This window comes from Trichoplusia ni, chromosome 7, assembly GCF_003590095.1.
Source record: "Trichoplusia ni isolate ovarian cell line Hi5 chromosome 7, tn1, whole genome shotgun sequence".
Lineage (NCBI taxonomy): Eukaryota > Metazoa > Arthropoda > Insecta > Lepidoptera > Noctuidae > Trichoplusia > Trichoplusia ni.
In genome coordinates, this window is record NC_039484.1 from 7,510,479 (window position 1) to 7,527,577 (window position 17,099).

General features: G+C 35.1%; 1 protein-coding gene across 1 annotated transcript in view; it reads right to left on the bottom strand.

Annotated features, from left to right (window-relative positions):
• Positions 1-16,770, bottom strand: part of LOC113496099 (activating transcription factor 3) — a 48,964-nt gene extending 32,194 nt beyond the window's left edge. Inside the window, exon 1 of the mRNA XM_026875214.1 lies at positions 16,246-16,770. The gene's annotated coding sequence lies outside the window, so the exon portion shown is untranslated. The remainder of the gene's footprint in view (positions 1-16,245) is intronic.
• Positions 16,771-17,099: the final 329 nt, after the last annotated feature.

Sequence of the window (17,099 nt, forward strand, 5' to 3'; positions counted from 1 at the left end):
TTGATGAGTCTATTAACATTGGTGTTAGCGGCTAATATTTCTAAAGTGGAAGAGAAATATTTGTACTAAGTATATCCGTATTCTTCGTAATTCGTAAGTTATGTATATTATCCAAAGATCTACTATTGATAAGATATAGGTCGAATTTAACCTTCAACCTCAATTACGGGAAAACCAACAAAATACTTCTTAAAATTAGACCGAATGTACTATTGTATCGGATCTATTGGATCTAATTACAAAGTATCTACTGATCCAGTTTAAATAATTTGAAGGAATTTTATTGAGTGAAGTAAGTTTATTTCATACGATACTGGCAAGATCGAGATACATGGAAGGAAGGGTATCCTTAACCCGGCAATGTGACACAAATGATTGATAATAATAAAAAAAAATACGGAAAATTCTGTAAAAATCTACTCGCTTAGTATTTAACTTTACGAATGAGTTGTGGTGTGTCAACGCCACACCCACTCAAAATACAATATTATATTTTGCCTTCTGTTCGCGAAACAGCATTGGCATACATAAAATGACAATAAAAGTAGAAAGTGACTGTCATTTTAATATACTTTATTGCCACTAGTTAACAACAAAATAAGTTATATTAATAAATGTATGGTTAATTTTAATTTTGCGAAGATATTATCTGTGGAGAGCCTGAAATCATCTAGAAAAACCACAAACAACCTGAAAAAACATGGATAAGTAAGTATTTTATCCTTTCCTCACAATATATCATTCATCCCAAATAATAATTATAATATATTTCTTCTCAATTAGAAGTACTCTTGTCAGATTAATATGATTGATGGTTGTTATCAAGCAAAGCTCGTTGTTGACTAACGTCTTAATAATTTAAACATAACATCAAATTCAAAGGGCGTTTAGACCTTCACTTGTCATTTTAAAGTGATCACAACCGATTAGAGTCTCTCATTGATTTTTTAAAGTCGTAATATTTTAAATTCAGATAATTTGCCCTTCATGCGTACAATGGATATAAAAGTAACATATTTATTGCTTTAAAGAGTCAAAATTTAATAAACTTATGTACGAATTTCGTATTTAAATGTTACTTTAAATTTTGTATTTTTTTATAGACGTGTCACCCATATAATAATTTAAAACCGAAACAGCTTCATACACAAAACAATTTGCATATTTTATGTTTATGGTGACCATAGGAATAACTTAACCTCTCAAATACCCACATTATGGTCATTATTTTCATCCTAATGGTACGGTTACGGGCTAAATATAAAATATAATGGCCCCGACTTAGGGCGAGGCTAGCGTTATACCCAATATATCTTCACAAAACGACGACAAAAACTATAATTTTCAATAGATTTGTCGTATTCAATCATCATTCAATAAATGGGATTACGTTTGAATTGGTGTTACTAAATTGACCAAAGCTTTATAGGATTAAAGACTACTCGGATTAAGGAAATGAAATCCGTTGCATGAATATAAATGTACATATTAAGTATTTATAGCAAGATTATGTATTATATTAAAAAGGCTTTAGGATTCTTCGACACGTTGATGAAAGTCCCTAGATTAATTACAATACATTTAAGTGTCTCGCTTCATTTATATAAATGTAAGAAGAAACATGAAGCTTATAAAAACCTGCCCACACACAACCTTCAAGCTAGACTCAGCTCAAATATTTTTTGAATGCGAACGTGCTTTTAACAACCTTCACAATCAGCTGTGACTGAAATTAAACGCACGTCAAAATGTATTAGACAGATGATGTGAAGATAAATTATGTATATAAATGTAAAGGTGTGATCGTGTAAATATAGTGTTAGATTACGTAATTTCGCTAAGTGTTATCCTTTTAACACGACTAACCCATAAAGAGAGTATTGTTTAGATTTCATCTGTATATGTTTGCTAGTCATTTTAATTTCACCACCGTTGATAAATGCTTAAGCACATTTTAATAGTATCTTTAGAATCCTAAGCAAAGGCTAAGTCTTATTAGCTATAAAAATAATTTAAAAATAAGATGCTATAATAGAATTTATTTGCAAGGTAAAAAAAAAGGAAAAAAGGAAAAAGTTCATTTAATAAAAAGTCATTAAATTAATTCTTTTTTATCTCTTCCTTTAAGGGAAAGGAAACTGGAGGAAAAAAGTAGAGTTAGCTCTACCAACAGCATAATTGAGGAGGAAACCTTCTTCCTATAAATTATAAATAAATGATTTGACTTGACGGGCCTGTTGGTCTAGTGGTTAGTGACCCTGACTGCTATACCGGAGGTCGTGGGTTCGATTCCCACCCAGGACAAATGGTGTGTGATGAGCATGATCATTCGTTCTGGTGTCTGGGTGTAATTTATCTATAATATGTATGTATTTAGAAATATATAAGTAAGTTTATCAGTTGTCTGGTTACCATAACACAAGCTCTGCTTAGCTTGGGATCAGATAACCGTGTGTGAGTTGTCCCAGGATTTTTATTTAAAAAAAATAATTATTATTTTATTTTATTTATTTTATTTATTTATTTATTTTATTTTATTTTATTTGGGGAGCTTACGGCTATATTTACACATTAGATCAACAACATAATACTAGCATATGCCAATTACAAGCTTCCACAGATGGTAAGAAAACATTATAGGTGTTGTGAAAATTATACAGGTCACACGAAAAATTACTTACTTATAAAATTATAACAGTATTTTGGGTTCCTTAGATAATAGTCTAGTGACATAGTGGGGTTTACTACAAAACAGGTCTATAGTAGGGTTGCTTTGGTTTAACTTATTAAATATGTGTATAGCTCTTGGAAAGTAACTATTTTTTCTATAATTGGTGTGGCAGAATGGGGTATGGAGTAAATTATGAGAGCGCAATCTCCTAGAAGGTGTGTTCAAATATAAGTTACTGAGGAGATCAGAACAATCAAGACCATTTTGAGCGATTTTCAGAAGGAAACGGATATCAGCTATTTGTCTACGAAGATGAAGAGGCAAAAGATGGAGTCTAGTGCATTGTTGGTCGTAATCTAAATATTGTAATTTAAATTTAAAGCTTAGATATCTTAAAAATCTTTTTTGGATTCGTTCAATAATATTGTTATATATATAGTAACCTGGGTTCCAGACTTGACTAGCATACTCAAGGTGGCTACGCACATAAGCACAGTAAATTACTTTAAGTGACTTCATATTTTTGAATGGCGAAGAGGCACGAAGGATGAAACCAAGCGTTTTGTGTGCTTTATCAACAATGTGATTAACATGGTGATCAAATAGAAGTTTACTGTCGACTAGAACACCAAGATCTCTGACGACATTTACACGCTCAAGACATGCACCTTTCAATGTGTATCTAGAAAGGAAATTATGACGCTTTCTCGTGAAGCTAGTGACACTGCATTTAGTGACATTAAGATCTAGTTTGTTTAGATTGCAGTAAGCATCTAACCGATTTAAATCTTCTTGAAGACATAAAACATCAGATACCTTATTAACCTCTCGAAAAATTTTCATGTCATCTGCATACAAAAGGAAGTGAGAGTTCAAAAAGCACGAGCCAATGTCGTTCATGAATAGAACAAAGAGAAGAGGTCCTAGTAAAGAACCTTGGGGTACCCCGGAAGTAATGCTAACCCAATCAGATGTACATCCGTTCATAGCAACGGCCTGTGTCCTGGCTGTAACATAGGAAACAAACCATCTGTAAAGATCACCATGTATACCCAAGGCAGATAGTTTTCTAAGTAGTATATTATGATCTAATCTATCAAATGCCTTACTGTAATCTGTGTACACAGCGTCAATTATATTGCCTCTGTCCATATTAACAGTTATATAATCCAAGAAAGTCACTAAATTAGTTGATGTTGATCTGGCTCTAACAAAACCATGCTGCTGAGGAATTATTATATTTTTGAAGGATGCATACATTTGATCAAAGACTAGACGCTCAAAAATTTTAGCCAAAAGACAGAGTTTTGAAATAGGCCTATAGTTGGTAACTTCATTTTTTGCCCCTTTTTTATGGACTGGTGTTATCAAGGCTGATTTCCATAACTTAGGCATCACTCCATCATTCAAGGAACGCCTAAAAAGTATGGTAACCGGATGTGAAAGCTCGCGAGCACATTTAGCCAAAAAAAATGCCGGAAGAGTATCCGGACCAGCAGATTTATTAAGGTCAAGGGCTGAAAGCAATTTGGATACCCGATCCTTACTTACCTCAATGTTAGATAAATCACAAGGAGTATCGAGTATCTTAACAGAGTGAGAACTCGGTGAGAATGTATCAGTAGCAGGTAGGAAAGTAGAACTAAAATAAGCAGAAAAGAGTTGAGTGGTACCGCCACACGAATTGCTAGTACGAGATAAATAGGTCATAGTCGACGGGTAACAGCTACTACCTCGCTTCTTCTTGATGTAAGACCAAAAAAGTTTGGGATTTTTGGAGATCGAGTCTTCAACACTTATAATGTATTCCTTGTAACATTTATTTTCAGCTTTTTTAACCCTATCGCGGAGTAACCGGAAACTATAGTCATCAGATATGTTACCATACGTTTTATATTTCTTTAAAAATTTAAATTTTTCTTTAATTATTTTGACAAGATAAGGCTTATACCAGGGAGGATATCTGTGACTAGGCGTAATACGTGTTGGTACAAATGTGTCCCTTAGTTTGAGTATAAGTTCATAAAAAATCGAGACTGCTTCCTCCATCGACTTAGTGTTTGATAATATTGACCAATCGGTAGTAGATAGGTGGTTGCAGATTAGCTCATAGTCAGCATGACGATACATGAATATTTTACGTCTAGGTATTTCCAATGAGTCTAATTCAATAAAAGTGGGCTTGATAATAAGAGATTTATGATATGCATCTTCAGGCACCAGCGGATCGGGGCATATCGACACCGACACAGTATTACTACATAAAACCAAATCCAAGATACCACCTGAATGATTAGTGTGGTTATTGTATTGCTTTAAGTTACAGTCATAGATGGTATCAACCAGATTATTAGCAGGTAGGCCAATAACATTTATCGGTTGCAGACCTATATCAGAAGGAATCCAGAAGATACTGCTCATATTAAAATCTCCGAATACCAAAAATTCATCATGTTTAAAATTTTCAGTCGCGTATTGAAGTTTGGTTAAAAAGTTAGTCAACTGTATAGAAAAACTATTACCCATGTTTTGATTGCATAAGTATATGGTACAAATATGAAGTTTAATCGGTTTTTTACTACGCGTATTACGTAATGTTAAAGTGATCCAGATATCTTCAGCTGAAGAATTCCAACTAAAGTTTGGAGTGCATGCAAAATTACGGTGTACTGCAATTAAAACCCCACCTCCCCTGGTCTGTTGGGTCATCGCGTAATCTCTGTCGCGACGGAATACTAGGTACTTGTCATTAAAAAGTTCACTATCCGATATATCACTCAACAACCAAGTTTCTGTCAGCGAAATAATATCATAATTGGACATACATAAGTTCCGATAAAAGTCATTGGTCTTAGTCCTGAGTCCTCTGCAATTCTGATAGTAGATACTAGCCATTGGTGTAAAATAAGTTACTGTATCTAAAGTAGGTATGTAAGTATAAAAGGTTGACGGTAAAAGACATAAGTGTAGTCAAACCATAGCAAAACCCCACAAACACATAAATATTGAAAACTTTACAAATAAGTCCAGCCAAAAATTGCATAATTCTTAGAAAATAAAGTATAGTACTAGAATATTTATTAAGATTAACAAGCATATCACATACGCAAATCGAAGTAAGCAATATGACTATCTTAATAATGACGGGTAACCGAAGAAAAAAGGTGTAAACAATAATATAATTTTGTAGTAAACAACAAGTAGCGAGCTCGCCGCAAACAAAAGCATTCCATTGATGAGTACAAAGGATCACTAATGAGCTGTAAGTGATTCTCAAAGTTTTATGATAACAGTCGTGAATATTACAATAGGTAAATAGTAATGACGAACTGTATGCGAAAATTACATTATTTTGCCTAAGTCTAAATCGGTTTTTATTATGAAAGATTTTGTTTGAGTATTTTTGCGAACAAATATTTTGCAGTTTTTTACCCATACATATTCGTAGTCATGTTCTTTCGCCAGGTTTTTTGCCTTGGTGAGAAGAATTTTATTTTGTACCGTTAAATGATCATTGATATAGATGCGCCCCTTATCTTCAAAGCCTATATCAGCCGAGCAAAGAGTTTTGAAGGATTTTGCAGCTGCAACGAAATCTTCTTTGACGTAACGATTCAGAAAGGATACGATTATAGGTTTCGTCCGGTTATCGCGCGCAGGAACTCTAGCAATGAAATTGATATTTTGTTTCACTATGGGATACATTATTTTGGATCCAATTTTAGAGACAATTTCAATCAAGTTTTCGCGATCTTTCATAGGAACACCTTTGATTTCAATGTTGTTTAATCGCGTCCATTGATTCTTTTCATTCAGGTCTTCTTCCAAAGTAGTAACTCGATTCTTCATTAACACAGCATCCTCTTGGGCCTTCTCCACTTTGAGTAATCTTTGGTCAACGACTTGAAATTTCTCAGAAAAGGAAACTAGCGTGGTCTTAATGTCAACTATTTCCTTTTTAATATCTTGGACACCAATGGTTAAGTCTTGAATCGGGGCAATAGTAAGTTTGATATTTTGTAGTTCTTGCATTATCAACTCAAGTGACACAGGCTTCGGTGATTTGCATCCAGGACATTTCCAGTTAGCCTGGCGCTCAGCACCCAACCGGCGATATCCACTCTCAGTGACACCCGAACAGGCATAGTCGTAATATTTTTTACAGCCACTACACAAGACGGCGTTACTTTCGGACACTTCGTCGTTGCATCTACCGCAACTAACCATTTTTAGCAGTAGCTATAAACAGGAAGTGTGACGGAGCAATTAACTTTGAGAAACGCTGTTTCTTAGCAGAGCGAGACACGGGATACGTGTGACCGATAAGCGACGCAAACGCGAACTGATGTGCTGGAAATTATGGAAAAAATCCTTGCCCAAAGGGTTGCGAATAACAGCCGATAAAAGAATAATATCTAACACTATATTGCCAATTTTATCCCAAAAAAAATACGGAATAATTAGCTTTTTCTTTAAGGTGTGCATTTCTCCTAAATACCTAAGTCGCGCACTTGACTACCAGGTCAACATAAACACAGACAATTATATCTTGAAAATCAAATCGCTCATATGTAATAACATGTAATGTATCCTAACAAATGAGGTCGACTTCGTGATTGGCCACACCTGTGCGAGAGGTTGAGGACAGCAGTCAACTTTTTATGAATATTACCAATTTATGACTGCTAGTTCAATCCTTTGGTTTTACTTGCGTTCTTTTCATACTTATAAGGTTTTATTGTAATCAAATAGGGTTTTGTTGATTTTTGTGGCATGCATAAATGTTTTCAGCATCACATTGAAATCCTTCTATAGTCAAATGACAGACGCCAGTTGAATGAAGATGCCTATTGAATGAACATTATTTGGACGGATAGACAGACAAATACTTTGTATTACTATAAGATCAGTCATAAAGTACTCTTCAATTACGATGTTTCCGACCTCACACGATTAGAGGCACGCACTTCAAGTTAAAGTGTTAAATCTGAAATATTTTTACACGTCCATGATTGATGTTCGTAGTACCTGTCATTTTATACTAATGATCGTTTATTATAATGGATTTAAACGGTTTGACGTCCATGCGTGAAGATGAGCCTTCTAATAGATGGTTTTAGTTTTTATTTGAAGAAGATTCTTTTTGAAATGACTACGCTTGTCATGGGTCTATCATTCATAAAAGCGAAAAGGATTTTTTTGAACAAGATTTCTTTTAGAGAGTTGTTTCAGTCAATTATGAATAAAAAGATTACTTTACTTCGGTAAATCGTTAGGTATTTGCTAATCTAGTCTAATAAGTAAATCATCAGAATCATATTTGCCTATGATCCGGTCTGGATACCCAAGCAATGAAACAAAACGTCTTTTCAAATCGTATCTCTATCAGGCAAGGTTAACAGGTTCAAACGGTTTCCTCCGACTCGAGTTTAGTTGGAAAACGACGCCGTTATCACTGTCAGAGCCTGGTGGCCAACGAACGCCGACAAATTGTTATTGAGCTGAACCCCGATACGCGATACCGCGACCCTACGGTCAACAGAAGGAGCTTTCTTATCGTCCCAAATGTATCTACCTAATTACCTACTCGTAAACTTTCCAATTAAAAGCTGTTTGACGGTTAAAGTCAACACGAAGCCTAATGGACGCGACCCGATGGAAACAATGGACGCTTTGACGTTGCCTCCACTGACCTACATTCTGCAACGCATAATACACCTACTATTAGTTCACGACATAAAAAGTATCTTATGTTTCGTATACCAGGTTGAACTGGTAAATAACCTCCTCCCTCGTTAATATTATCAAGCAATAAAAACATTTCTGATAACACTTGCAGTAAAAACAACTCTGTTCACGTAATGAAAGAATACAGAATTAACCATAAACACCTCTCTCAGCTCCAGGTGTATGTCATACATTATATTATACGGTACGATATAAGTCTATAATATTCACCTCATTACTGACATTCTTGAAGAGGCTGTACAAATTTGTCGCGGCGACGTCGTCGGCTCGTTTGATGTGCGGACGGCGCGATAATTACAGAATTAATGGCCTGATACAGAGAAGCAGTTTTTATCGCAATTAAGAGTGCGCTATCGATCGACCCAGTTGCGCTCCACGGCACTGCACTAATTCACGAGTTCCCGGCCTTGAAGTGTTCAAGTGTTCTTTGAGGTTTACTCGTGTTTGCTTTTGGCGAATAGCTAAAGTAGAGTTGACGTGTTAAAAAATATATTTAACATGTTCATTTATTTTGAATGATGTTTTTTCTACATAACACAGAATCGCCAGTAGTATCATAACAGGAGCCAACACATTGTGTTTATAACCGACATTAATCACTCTAATTGGACCTTCAGTTCGCCCTAATTTTTATTTACGTTGCAAATATCCACTTAGCAAATAGAGCTTCGTTTTTCATTAGAAACAGTTGGATATAACTGTGGCGAAAATGGAACGCCTAAACAGCACGCAAGGTTAATATGTTGCATTATATTAGAGGCGTCAATAAGAGGCTGACATTCCTAGCGCGACCTGTAACCTGATTACATTGTGCACAGTCTCGGGTCGTGACAGACACTCCTTTCTTTATCTAAGCGGACTCTTTGATGCCGAGATTTTTAATGAAAAAATCTGCTTCTGTTTTAATAACAGTATTAGTTATATAAGATACAAATAAAATGTCTCTACATTTACTGAAATGTAGAGATTAGAGACAATTTGCTACGAACCTTGTTGCTGAGTTCGATCCGATCAATAAATTGAAAAAGATTTCCATACACGCTTAGATGTTCGCTCGATCGAATTAACATAAAATGCAAATAACTTGGATGAGCGAGTCAAATTAACAAATTGAAGAGATTATTATACTATCGGAGAAAACACGTTCGACTGATCACCGCGGAGTTATTACGCATCAGTAGCGGAATTAAAGTGGTATTGTTTGTTTGTGCCAGTCCCATCTGCCGGCGGACCGGAATCTTTCCACGGTAGTAATGTCCGAAATAAACACCAGTTGTAAACTTAAATAATGTTTAAAGTAAGATGGGAACGTGTTTATTTACTACAGGGTAACCAAAAGTTTATTTAAGGGCCTTTTTTAGTTTAGATTTATATGTGACGAAAAATTATATAACTCGGTTTTGTCCTACGACATGTTCACATTATATTTATTAATAAAACTGATATTCATAAGTGTTCACGCCCTCCTGTTATGTAGAGAAAATCATCCCCTTTATCTGTCATAATACCAGTCATCGAGTCGCCTTACGTTCCATATAGTATACATAAATCATGATAAAACTCCTCATTACTATCCCGATAACATCGATTAAACCTTATTATTTTCGAATCTGTTTTTCAATATCTCGGCAAAACATGTAACGCAATATTAAGTACTTAAGTAGGTACACGAAGGCCTTACTCGTACCGTGAATTTATTGGTTGTATTTTAATCACTTAATCATAATTAAGCCCTCCTTGATTATTTTATCTTGGAAAATTTGCACTTGCAAAATGGCCGTCCGACCCGTCTACGCCTGACCCGTTTGTGAGATGTCAAATATTGGCTTCGAACAAACAATCTTATCCGTGAGTCCGTTTACTTGGCTCTACATGTAGGGAAACGTGTGACCATTGGCTAGATGTATACTGTTGCACGTAGACACTGTTGAAATAAGTGTAATGTTTACTGAATAATAAAGATAATGTTGATCGTTTCAGGTACATTTTCTTTTCTTAATAATATTTTAAGAAGCTGAACTTTACTCACCAATAAACTCATTACTTCCAACATTGTTACATTTTTTTCAGAAATTATTCCAATCTGTGCAATACACGATTATCAGGTGTTATTATGTAGGTATTGAGGTATTATCGTAGGGTCAAGGAACACAATTAACTTAAAAAAAACGTTGCGTAACGTATCAAATATAGTAATCTATAAATAACAATCCTTTTAATAATAGACTTCCATAAAAAGTTGAACTGTAGGCAGCCCTTCAAACAGTTTATGTTAATGAAACGGGTTTATTAATCAATTATTTGTATAACTTGACGTTTTCAATGAGCTATCAATAGATTAAATCTATTCGTATATAAATAAATGAAAGATTTAACTAATTTCTTGACTATTTTCTTCGTTCTAAAGCCTTTTTTAAGATTTATAAAGCCACAAAGACGGTCTCTTGGTCTTCTTCTGGCCTGGTCATCTTCTCTACTTTCAAAAAGGAATCTGAAATTAATGCCGCGTGCAAATTATTGAAGCTGCTGTCATTTTGTATAACCTTGCTCAACAAATGACGGCCAAGCAAGCATGGCTACTTTTCTTATTGCGCATAGCATTGTTTCAAGATATTTATGTTCTTCCAATAATAACGAACTTCTAAAGTTTTGTTCCACTTGGTATCGGCAAGTTTCTTGCGTCTAGATTTTGAACGGTCTATAAGTTTTATTATATTTGCCAGCACCGTTGCAACGTTGATTTTAAGAAACAGTGGAGCTGGCACCTAAGTAATTGTGCCAACTAACCAAAACCTTATAAAAAAAGTATGTGTCAGACATCGTTGAAATAAATTTGGGCTTATACACTAGTTATCTAAATTAAAAAAAAAACTTCCTAACCACAACAACATCAACATTTATTATGATTGTCTACTCATTATTTCATGATTACTATTATGTATAGACGCTTCCATCAAGATTTTGACGTTGTTGATGTATTAATATGCGTGGGTGCGGACGATCGTCCTTCGTTGCCCACTTCAAGTGATCGACGTCCACTCGAAAATTACCGAATACACAAAACAAAAACAAACAGACTCTTGTCAAGTCTTAATGCGAGTGTCGCAACGATGCGCGGTGTTCCTCCCAAACACCGGAGTTGAATTGACCTTCTGCCAAGGTCGCTACTCACTAAGAAACATCGAAATGAAACACCAAAAGCGTTAATTTATTATTTCTGTAAACGCATGACTTCCGCCCTTTTGTAATGTACATTGTAGGAAGTGATTAAGTACTGTTTCAATTTTTAAAATAACAAATGTTTGAACATGTAATTCTCACGATCTAACTCTAGTGTGAAGGCAAAAACTTTGTAAGCAAAAGGAACATTTTGAGACTACTGGCGTTGAGATTCAGATTTTCTGGTACATTCTACTCATTAGAGATTTTGAGCGAACGCGTTGCAGCTCACGTAGTGCACGAAGTCATAATGTATAATAATTTTAGAAAAATGGAACGTTATCTCGTCTAATTTGTTTACGTATTTTCCAATCAGCAGCAGTTAAATGTAAAGGTTCATTATACATGGTGCGAGTGGCACACGTGCATGTGTGCGCCTTTGAATGTTCAAGTGTTAAAACAAACGTACTAATTAACATCCATTCAGATGTGTGGAGGCCAAGTTGATTCTAGTGTGCTGCTTGAACGTTCTTATCACGGATGTGTGCACTCTTAGCGTTAAGTGCAATATGGTATTCAAGTCACCGTATTGTCGCTTAGAAATAAGTTATAACATCAAATATTCTATTTCGAGACGTTGTTTTGTTATCCTTTGTTACCAAACTGTGTCACAGCATTCTTGTTTTGGGTTATGTTTGTCCGGCTTTCATTAACTTGTCTGTTGCATTGTATATTGGAGTTTGAGATAATAAAGATCTAGTGACCTCTATTGCGACGGGGGCCGCTGTTGAAACGATTATTTTCGATGTACGGATGCTATAAAAAATCATAGGCGGTGTGGGCGGAGGACCATTCATGAGTGACCAGTTTTGTAATAGTACTTAAGCGCCTATATCATGTGTTTATATTATAGCTGCGTTAAAAAGAGATAATGATTACATCGTATTGTTTCAGTGTCTCAAATTATTACATAATGTCTTTGGCGGGTGATATTGTTACACGTTTTTATACAGCAGGAACTGCAACAGAGTACTAATTTCGGATGTTATCTCACTGAAATATATCTATTAATATTATGTTTACCGTTATTATCAAATATTATAGAACATGGTAATGAAAACAAAATCTCGAAGTGCATGATATGAGGTGTCGTAATATTTTAAGACTGGTTTTATAATCGTGATGAGCAGTGAGAAGCAGGCTTAGTCTGGACGCTCTTATCTTCACACTCCTCATATATTTGTTATCTTGAGGACTCTCAACATAATCTTACAACGCGTACAAACGCTTTTATCCTGTAACGAACGGTCGCCGATAACTCCTCTGGCACACATTGCCGTTGTAATTATTAAACAAAACGTCATTATACCCTTATCAGAATATAATTTGATCGTTCCATGCTTCATCATCTGTATAAGGAGAATAGTTAATTCGTGATTTTAATACGTCGATAGATCGTCTTAACATCGAATAGTATTTATCGGCAGCCATATTGGGATGAGCCCAAATTATAAACCTCCTACAGTTAATATCCAATCGTTTTTATTTTTTTATGAGATTTAAACATTGAAATGAATTTCGTGTAAATGCTTTGTAAACGTTATTTCCAGAATAAGCGTTCGATATACGTTTTATTGCATTCATTCATGCGCGTAGCAACCTTCAATGTCAAAAATGTTGTTAAAAGGTTTGTAAGGTTCGCGAATACATAAAATTCTCAAGTTATTGTTTAAAATATAGTGTTTCATTAAAATAACTGGTTGTATAAACTTAACGTAATGAGGTTTTGCTTATGTTCATCTATTATTCATTGCGTTTATTTGTTTTTGATGGCGATGCAATTAAAGCTGGGTGGTTATAGCCGACTTAATATAAACTTAATAATCAGTAAATGCATACTTAATTGTTACATAACAAACTTCAACGACTCATAGGTCCTCAAAACATAACCTTTAGGAACCTACAGAGTATCAAGAAAAAATAGATCAGGAAAATAAATCGTCAAAAAAATATAGAGTTAATAGAAATTATAACGCGTTTCGGGCAGCCTATTCTGGCAGAGTAGTTAGTCCATTTATCAAACACCAATGCACGTACTCACTTATATAATTCATCAGTTGGAAATTCGTTAATTCCCTCATTGTTCTGAACGGTATTGTTGTGCGGCAGCCGGCGCCAGTGAGTACGCGACGCAACTTGATATTACTTAGCTTTACTTTACATAACGATCGATAGTAAATACGTTTTGGTATTGTTTACAGAATAAGGACATTTGTTGGAGATATAGTGTGTGATATTTGCTGGTTTTGACTTTAAAGACTATCTTGTGTGGCTAAGGAAACTGAATCTGTAAGTACTTAGATGTTTGGTTAATTTCTTTATTTCGTCATGATATTTGTTTTTTTTTTCACTATATCCTGCGAAAAAGTCTGTTTCAATATTTTATAATAATAAATTGACCTTCCTTGTAATTAAAACTAAATTATTTGGTCTGGTAGAGCAACGGCTTAGAATAAAATTATTTTTTATTAAGCACTGTATCGTTTATTGAATCGCGTATTGTTAGTTTAATTATGAATCTGCTACTTTTAAACACATAAGGTTTAAGGATGTGCTTTTGCTTTTCCTGGTTGGTATTAGAATTGCCTTTTACTAATACAATGAATATTGTATTACCTAAATGACGTATATTATAATGAACATTTAACTTATGAAAAACCATTTTTTATAGTTCCAAAAAATTTGGAATATGGATCTTACTCTTCTTTAAACCGTACGGAAGATAAAATTTTCATGTCATGTTGTGTTCGATTTGATAGAGAAAACATACAGTCCCAGAATTCTTATATTAACTGAAAATATAGCGATAAAAAAAACTTTCTTAATTGCAGAATATTGTTAACTAATAAATTATTATTAAGGTATTAATAATAAGGAACCGATTTCATATCAAACGTATTTCCAAACTAAATTGCCGACGGGCGACGGCAAACACATATTTACATTGTTTGTTTTAAATTTCAGCCGCGTTAGTTTTTATTAATGTAAGTTATAAAATTAAGATAAAATCCTCAAATCTATAATGAATCTTGTTATTATTTGAATTTGATTTGCCCTGCATTGTTGTCAGAATGGTAGAGTCCACAGCAGACTCTACCATAATTTGAGTAAAAGAATTATAATATAATCCAACACCTCCTAATGAACACCGTTTGGATTTTTACCATTACTTGACTCGATAGACTATAACCTGCCACTTCTTCTATATTATTATATTCTGAAGTAGATTATTATATTCTGAAGTAGAAGCCTAATATAAAAATGCCATCTACGTACTGAGGAGAAGATGAGCAAGCGAATCCATGATATGAAATATATTTTCAGAAGACTGTGTGACTCCATAAGGAAGGCCTACAATCTAGATGAAATAGATTTTTGCCACTTATGTGTAATATTTTCTTAAGAAATATTTTTCTTGGAAATAAACAGTTTTTTTCTATAAATTATTGAATACAGATGGTGGTATTGACCGTATGTTAACTCAATCATAGGTGTTAGTGGGTTTTTAACTATACGGAAGCCATTAAGCGACAATAATCTAATCTCCAAATCATTACGTAAGGATAACATCATATTGATAACTTGCAAAAGAGCCGGTCAACGGTTTTCATGTGACAATGAATCGGCGGTTTTTTTCCTTTCCCTGAAATTAATATGTAAAAAAGAACTGAAAGACAAACTTTTCCAAATTGATCGGGAAAATGACGGAAACATTAGCCATATGCTAATATTTTTTTCTTTCCATGCATGATTTTGTTTCACTAAAATCGAGTTTTCATAGCGCTCTAATGACTCAATTCCCATAATTAGTATCGATAATTAATTTCTTTCGTAGTTATATGAAAACCTCTGCTTAGACAAAACACGCCATTCACCCTGCATTTTGCAGTTAATACTGATATCAATGTTTAACCATGTGTTCACCAATTTGTTCGGGAATGCGACAATTCACTATCTAGTTAGTCTTCATATTTATCTGTCGTTATCAACTGGAGTGGTCAAATGCATTTAACACGAATGTAAACGTTTTGGCGAACTGACTAGAGATTCTCTTCATAGCGGACGAGCCGCCAATTTGATTACGAGGGGCTTGTAACTACTGAAACGAGTACTAATGCTGAAAACTTTCATGTTCGAATATATCAGCATCTGCCTGTAGATATTTTATTATTTAACAAAATTAAATGTATAATAATTTTATAACACAATAAACTCATGCAAGTCATCTGAAGAAAAATGTAGAGTCTTCCAGGAAGAAGCAATTGACGTATATTTCGTACCTGATATAAAGATTTGGTGATAAAGTTTTATAAGTGTGATTATATATTTACATAATAAATAATATATACAACATGTTTCTGGTATAAACACTAACTTGAATACACATTAAAGATAAATTATATGAAAGATTAGCGGCATCGTGCTAAGAAACATGTTCGTGGAGTACCACGACGGTGTTAATTAGAAAAGGATAGCTTTAAGTACTTGGCAGACATAAAACGATGATTATATTGAAGAAGAAAATGCGGTATATTAGCATCCGTTTCATGTACCACTTAGATGTAAAGCGAAGCGAAAAAGCCAAGGTCACGGGTTTTCGGGCCTACCTCAGCACGTGCCAGGCACTGTATGGCGGTCCAACAAGTCCTGGTGCGTGGTCCTGGCGAGCACGTCCTCTGGGCCCAGGACTCGCAGTGAGAACAACTTGCAGCACAGCCTGAGTTTCACTGAGATCAGGATGAGAGCCGCGAGTCGTATCGCGTCTGCACCGCCCGGCACTTCCACAACACGCCGACCGATCAAAACATAGCTCTCACGAACCTTTTCGACACACAGACTCGATTTGCAAAATTTATTCATCGCATCCGCCGAAAACACGAATAATTTTTATGAGCTGCACCAAAAGTACGCTCGGAACTGAGTTTTAACACAAATCCCGAATGTTTTCTTTACGTGTGACATATATTAGCACCAGTTAACTGTGAGGAAAACACCATAAACGATAAAGCAGCTCGAGAGCCGCCGGAAAACTCGATTTCGCACGATACACAGTGTCGAATGCGTGCGCTCGCCGGCCACACCACCGCGCTGTAAACAGAGAGCGCGCCTCAACAACACACGCACACATCGATGCCGCACGTATCGCTCGCACACATGCGCCGTAGCTACAGCGCGCGCATTCTGGCTTGCGACCGAAATAGATATCGCGTCAACTTCGACCAATCAGGAGCCAGCTCTATCACGCCACAACGACTTCTGATCGGTTGAGGCTCCATTGATAGATTGGCCACCACAAGGCATTTTAATTCGCGATTAACTGAAAGTTTTTGATAAAACTTTACTGATATTAAATCTTGACATCAGAGAATATCAGCGAAATCTTAGTGATGTGAATATTCTTTTGGGAAGATCTTCAAATATAGATAGTAGATAGTAATAATCACCTGCTGAAGCACTCCAC